A 7,768-nucleotide genomic window follows, 5' to 3' on the forward strand; every position below is an offset into this window, starting at 1 on the left:
GTCTTGAGCAGAGAAAATAACTATTTAAGAATGGAGCAGTAAATATGTTCCTCGTGTTAAAACTGTTTTAAAACCATCCACCTTGTTGTCTCTTGAGTATAGTTATTACTATGTTATTTTTTTTCATCTATTCAATCTTGTATCTATCAATCTCCAATGACTATTGTCGTGCCTTCTCTCATCAAGAAGGATCACATATATAACGACGCGAGGAGTTGTTTTCCATCAGACTGAACTTACTGTTCTTGAGGAACATTGTCAAGACAATAGGGAACGTTTGACCAGACAGTTCAATCATTAATTTTTCTTCTTATTTTCATTCTTTATAAAATAGTTTAAGGCATTATTTAGAGTTCTATCCTCGTGGGAACGATAATCTGGGCATTAATACACCCATTATTACTTGATGCGTGCATTTGCGCACTTGGGTTGGAAGTAAGGGAACAAATCTGTTTCTCTTGCTAATTTAGAATAGAGGAACGTCCTCCATCAGAATATATATATTTTTTCACCAACAGCAACCCACCTAAAAAGTTTTTGGCGCTGTTGCTGGGGATAGAAACACTAAATTTTGTTCCTATTACTGTTTTTAGTACATACTCAGTATAGTTCATTTTTGTTTCTTGTCATTGATTCTGCTATTCATATAACCTATGTTTTATGGTTTATGAGTGAAGAGTCTGAAGCAAATTCTGACCACTCCACTGAAATACTTGAGTTTCTCTTTGATCCTGAACCAGAACGTACCTTTCACAAAAGAAGAAGAAACCTCACGGAAGAAATTTTTGAAAATATGGCTGATCACAATAATAATGAGGATATTCCTCCTGAACAAAATTTTAGAACTTTGGTTGCTCCTTTCAGGAACAGACCAGAGAGAGGAGTAATCCTCCCTCGTGTAGCACCTAATTTTGAACTAAAACCCATCATGTTTCACATGATCTGGGAAGCTGGAGTCTTCAATGGACTCCCTGCAGAAGACCCTTACACACACCTCACAACATTTCAAGATATATGTGATAATTTTAGAGCTGAGGGTGTGACAGAGGAAAGTATGAGAATGAGGTTATTCCCTCACTCCTTGGGCTTAAAAGCAAAGACATGGATGAAAACTCTCACCCCTGGATCAATACACTCGTGGGAGGAACTCTCTAACAAGTTTATAGAGAGGTTTCTCCCTATGTCTCGCCAAGCTGATGTGAGAGCAGAGCTCTCTAACTTCAGGATGTTTTATGGAGAAAATCCTTATGAAGCTTGGGAGAGATACAAGGACATCATCAGAAAATGTCCAAACCATGGGGTAGAGAGTTAGGGAGTGTTACAATCTTTTTATAAAGGACTTGACCATACTTCTCAATCACATTTAGATTTTGCTGCAGGAGGATATTTTTTTACAAGAACTCTTGAATCCAGGTATGAAATCATAAAAAGCATTGCAGAAAGATGTCTCCAGTGGCCAATAGACAGGGTGAGCCCAGTAAGGAGGCCTGGCATGCTAGAACTAGACAAACAAACTGCCATGGAAGCCCAGCTTGCCTCACTCATGAATGAGGTGAAGAACCTGAAGGCTGATCAAGAAACACCAAGGATGGAAGTCCTGCAACTCACAGCAGCTAAAACTGAACCATGCTCAGCCTGTGGTGACCTTCATGATTCAACAGACTATCCATCTACTGCATTGGTGTGTTATGCAGAAAACTTTGGAAACAGAAACTTCACCAGAGACAATCAGCAAGCAAGACGCAACACCAATTCAAATCCTGGAGGAACTGTAACGAAAGATCAGAACCATAATCCCCAATGGAGGCCACCCATGAACCAAAGACCATTCAACACTCAGCAGCAGCAATATCAACAAGGCAGCAGCAACGGAACGTTTGAACAACAAAGAAGAACCAATTACGTTCCGTTCTACAGAGATGACCAACACATCAACACCCTAGAAAACTATGTCAAAGAATATGTCACCAGGACACTGAAGTATTTCATCTGGGACAGATAGCTGCCAACCTCAATACAAGAACACCAGGAAAACTACCAGGGAACACTGAAGTTCCCTCAACAACTTCTCCAGAGACCTGAAAGGTAAGTACCATGTCTAGCTAAAGACATTAAACTAAGCGCTGACTGGGAGGCAATCCAGTGGATGCATTTGCTCTCTAACAAAGAGCAAAGTTTTGGGGTGGTTAATCTTAACCACATAGCTCCCAAATGGAGGGAACGTCTGATGTTCAACTCCAAAGTCCAAATAATATACGTTCCTTTCCAGGAACGTAGTTTTGGGGTGATTCACTAACCACACTATTCCAATTTTTCTTTAAAAAAAATGCTTTTAAAAGTTTTTATATATATTAAACTGTAGTAAATAGTGATTGGTTATTTGATATGATTTGTGTTCCCCTTCTATTTGTTAGATTAGATTTGCATGTAGTATTATATTATTATTATTATTTTTGAGAATTTAGGAAAAAGACAAAGGGAACGTTCCCTAGGTTAGGAGATAAGAGTGACAGAGACACCTGCCCCTGATGAGTCACTCAAAAAGTACGCAGCCGTATCAAATTTGCATTTATTACAAATCTTGAAAACGTGCCATGAAAAAGCAACCGTCTCCTCAACCATTAATGTAACTGACCCCTTTCATCTTTCCCTCTCTCCCACATTTCTAACCTAAACCGTTCCATCTCCTTGCAATCATCATCATCAGTTACAGACCATTAACTCCTGACCATTCATTCTGTAACATCCCCATTCCACTACCTCTTCCACTCCCTCTCTTCAACCTCCATGTCCCAAAAGCCTTTCCATTTCCCCTCCTCTAGCTGTCTATTTAAACTCATCTCTTTCTTCCTTCAAGTTTTACTACTTTCCACTAACTTAGAAAATTTTGCCCTCCTTCTGCATTTTTTTTTTGCCCTAACCTCCTTTCTACTAAAAATGACCAAACTTTCAGTAACAGTGATTCCTATGGCCAGCCGTGGCCAGGAACCTGAACTCACTGAACCTATTATCCACCTTTACCCTGAAAGGAACATATCCATACATGATAAAGCCCATCTGCCCTCCTTCGTAACAAAGGCCTTGACCAACCTCAAGTGGCTTCGGTTTACCATTGATGAATGAGAGGTGAATATCTCGATGATGGCTGAGTTTCTGTATCAAGCAAGAATGCTACCTCAAGAGGACACCACTGATGAGGTCAAAGTGAGGGGGAAAAAGGTGTCATTCTCCCCCACTACTGTCAAGGAGGTACTCCACCTGCCCACCCTTCCCAACTGTCCGTACCAGGAATATATAGACAGCAAGGACGTTTCCAAATTTCTGTAGGACGTGAAGGAGAAGATAGCCATCAGAAATCCTACCTATGCCAAGGGATCCCTCTGCAAGGGAAGCATGAGGGACGAAGCCAGATTTTGGGCGTTGTTTGCCAACTCTAACCTCACTCCCTCCACTCATGAGGCCACTGTCGAGTGGGCACTCCAAGTTCAAATCTACTGCATCATAAAGAACACTCATTTTGATGTAGTACCTCTTATTTACTATCTGTCTTCCCTGCTTGATCACAAAGCTCTGCTTGAGAGCTGGTGCGAAAACTTACACGGATGATGAGACGGTGGTGGCGTCTGTCATCGATTCCAAGACCTGGAATGGTCTAAAGAGCACATATATTGAGACAGCTGAGATAGTTCTTGAAGCATTCAAATGCACTGTCACCAATAATGATGAAGAGGTGGGCCCTGAAGCCCCGCAGAAGAAAACCCTAAAGGCCACCCCTTCAGAATCCACCACTTCTGCCTACACTCAGGCAAGAAAAACTGTTCCCCCTCCCACCAAAGTGAAAAAGGATGCCCTTGTTGCTACTGAAAGCAGACAGGGCAAAAAGAAATCCCTTGCCAAAGCTCCCCCAAGAAAGGGGGAACGTTCAAGTCAAAGGCTAAAGAGAACCTTCAGCAGCACCAAGAGGCCAGAAGGAGCATCCTCTGAAAAACCCATCACACTCTCTGACAAAGTGGAGGGAAGTGAAGACAATAAGCCTTTGTCAAAAAGGCTGAAAGCTGGGAGAACGTCAAAATCTACACCAGCTACTAAGGAGAAGTCCCTAAGCAGCCCAGTTACTACTTTCTCTGACGTTCCGTCCCCATCACCACCTGTTCACTATTATACCACAACCCTCTCCTAGGCAACAACAAGGAGATGAGAGAATAGAAATGGAAGCAACACCTGCTGCTAAAACACCAGTGGCTGAGCAAGAAGCTCAGCCTCAAAAGAAAACTAATAAAGGAAAGGGGATTCTTGTTGAATCCCCTAAAAAGAAGAAAAAGCCATCTGTTCCCAGGCAAATCAGTCTGGGAGGTCCCCTCTCTTACCTTGTTATCCGTCTTGATACTTCTGGGGACGAGTGTAACACCCCGTTACCGGACCGATGTGTTATCATCAAATATGATATTAAGCTCAGTTACAATCACATTATTTATTTGTAATTACAGGAAAACTTTTTCTTTTTAATATCGTTTGTACTTTTGAAATAACTGTGATCATAACTCAAAACTTATACTAGAATTATGAATACATTAGCTTAATACCATGTAACTTACAATTAAACATGCTAAGTGGTTCCCATAAACCAACAGAGCTTAAAACTTATCCTATCCATGTTTAACACTAAGTGTTCTCGCCTTTTTATATGATCTAAAAACTTTTATACCTCTCAAATGCTTCTCATTCATTGAATTATTATAGGTTTCTTAGTTAGCTACACGTGGGTTCAAACCGCGCTCAATTTGGAGCACCGTAGCCCAAGTTATGAATTTTCTAAGAAAATTGATGCTGAAATCCCCAGGACCCCCACGCTCATAGCGTCAGTCTCACGCTTACAACGTCAAAACGCCCCAGGAGGCAAAGAGGATGGCGCCCATAGCATCAGATTGGCGCCCATAGCGTCAATGCTACGACCTCCCCTTGATTGTTGGCGCTAATAGAGTCAACTTGACGCCAATAGCGTCGCAGTTCTGGAGCAAGCACCAAAACAGGGCAATTTGACCTACTTTTGTACTTTGCCCATAACTTGAGTTATACTAATCAAATTTACACAATCTTGGTCTCATTGGAAAGCTAAAAGAAAGATATATAACTTCCAAGAAGGCAAAGGGATCCAATTCCATCATCTATGAGACGAAAATTGGGCAGCACTATGTTTGTATTTTCAACATTTCCCAATTCTTTTTTTTTTTTTTTTTTTGTAAATAAAGAGGGGCTAAGCCCACATTTCCCAATTCTTCAATTATATACCTAATTCATTTTCATCAATTGAAACTTCCATAGAACATCATGTACAACAGTTGGTTCTTAAGCATAGTCCAAGTGACATGGACAATCCTCATGCTCACCATATCCAAAATATACGACATTAGAGGTATACAATTTTATATTCAAAATACAACACTATGATGAATTGACTTAGAACTATATATGAACAACCAAAGCATGGCAAATATAATCTCATGCAATCCAATGTTCATACTCTAAGTTCAAGATATCAAATAATGTTAGTATGTGCAATCCTAAATGATCCTCCAAAAAGCTATACTATCCATATGCACTCCATGATCCAATCCTCATCTAGGCAGGCCTCTTGCCCAAAGATCCTCCACGCTCATTTTGACCTGAAATGATGTCCCCAAACGCGGGGTGAGATATACAAATATATCTCAGTAAACCAAGGGTACTAGAGGATCACTCCACCCCATGGCTCACACAATGTGCAACAAATAACATTATATGAAATGAATAACATACAATCATCACACAACACTGGGCACACATCCAAGAACATCCGACAAGGACTTCGTTCGAGGACCCCATCATATAACTCCCAGGAATCTTCCTGGTGCCTCTCCCATTGATGAGACGACCCCATGGCAAAACTCAACTGGAACTCCTCATGAGCCCTAACCAGCGGAAGTCCCACGTTTGGATCATCCTAGTACCGCTCCTAGAGTCGGTCCCACGGCAAAACCCGACCGGAATCCCCAAAGGATATCTCCAGCGGAAGTCCAAACCACACACATCTACTGGCCAAAGATCAAACAATTCATACACAACATGCTCTAAGCATGTCACACAATCAAGCAATAATGCATGAACATATATATCCACACAATGTCCGAAGGCACAAAATCCAACCACAACCTTCCACTAGGTCCGGTGGAGCACACAAGGGACTAAACCCAAGTTCCAAAGGTTTACCTCAACTCCAAGCACAATGCTCCAACACGTACACTCCAAGTTTAATCTTCCACTATCGCGTCCGTGAGAGGCAACCCAAATTGATCATAATATTGACCATCAATACAATTTCAATGCAAACCATTCATTTCACACACATCATGAGCAATTAGGATCACCTAGGCCTAATGGCACACAAACTTAAATTCACCTATTTCAATCACATTACTCCTCAACTTAATCACCAATTCACAATTATTCACTAATACCTCACTTTTCCTTCCAACCTTTCCCATGGTTCGAATTCCTCATAGATGATACCCTAAAGGTTTTCCATCCATTCTAACAATTATACACATCAAATAATCCCACCATTTATTCATACCAACCACAATCAATCATTCTCAACCATCACATTCATGATTACAATCAACCATCTCATCATTTTCCATTAATTTTCACTAAGTTACGAAATTATATATCACCATAAATTTTATTGGTTCAATCATCATTATACATCATTTCAAGCAACAATTTACAAAGGAGCAACATTATTAAAGGTTCCTAACCATCACATTCATCAACACATCATCAAACACAAAACCCAATTTGTGATTTCCACAAAACTCTATGAAAATAGGAATACTTACAACCAATAGCTTCCTAAGGCTCCAAGGGTTGATAATCAAGTGTCCAATCAAGCCAAAGCACCACCAATGGCCCCCATTTTTCTCAAAACCGCCACCCTTTCTCCAAGGAGGATCTCCTCACACACTACAACCCACAAGATGCTCTCAAGAAGAAAGTCACTCACAAGATGATGATGCTTAATAACTTTGTAGTTGAGAGTTCTTCCTAAAAGTGGCTAGAATTTAAGTTGAAAAAAATCAAAAGCTTCACCTTATTTCCATGGAGAAACACGCACGGGAGAGAAGGAGAGGGAAAAGAGAGAAAGTGATGGAAAATTGTGTTTTGAAAACACTTAAGTCACTTAAACCATAGGTGGGTCCCACATGCGATTTAACTTTAATCAATCACCTAATTTAAACCACAAATTCATAAGCTACATATTTTTCTCGTTCATGTCATATTTTTGTTTCCTAAAAATACTGACAATATTTTTGCGCTTATCGGTACAATTACACCGCAGTATTTTTACACTGGTAAAATCATTATTCATCAAATTTTTCGAAACTTGCCTATCCACTCGATTTTTCGTTCTGAATCCATTTCCGGCATTATTTTTGTCATTTGAGACCTACTACTTAATTTTTCATGCCTAGGGGTATGTGTTTGGTAAATTACCATTTTGCCTTTGGTATGTATTTTGACCCTAATTTCAGGATTTTCACTAATCCCACCCTTTCAATTCACATTAACATATATAATTACACATTTAGAAATATGAGGTGTTATAACAAGGCTCTTGCTAGAGCTTTAGTAGAATAGGAAGGTATGGCAGTTCCTCCACTGATGGAGGAGCACACTGAGGCAATCCCCTCATCATCCAAAGCACCAGAGGGTGTCACCAGGCAAGCACCTG

Source organism: Gastrolobium bilobum, unplaced genomic scaffold (genome assembly GCF_033153095.1).
Source record: "Gastrolobium bilobum isolate Gb01-03AN ecotype WA unplaced genomic scaffold, APGP_CSIRO_Gbil_v1 utg2037, whole genome shotgun sequence".
Classification (NCBI taxonomy): Eukaryota; Viridiplantae; Streptophyta; class Magnoliopsida; order Fabales; family Fabaceae; genus Gastrolobium; species Gastrolobium bilobum.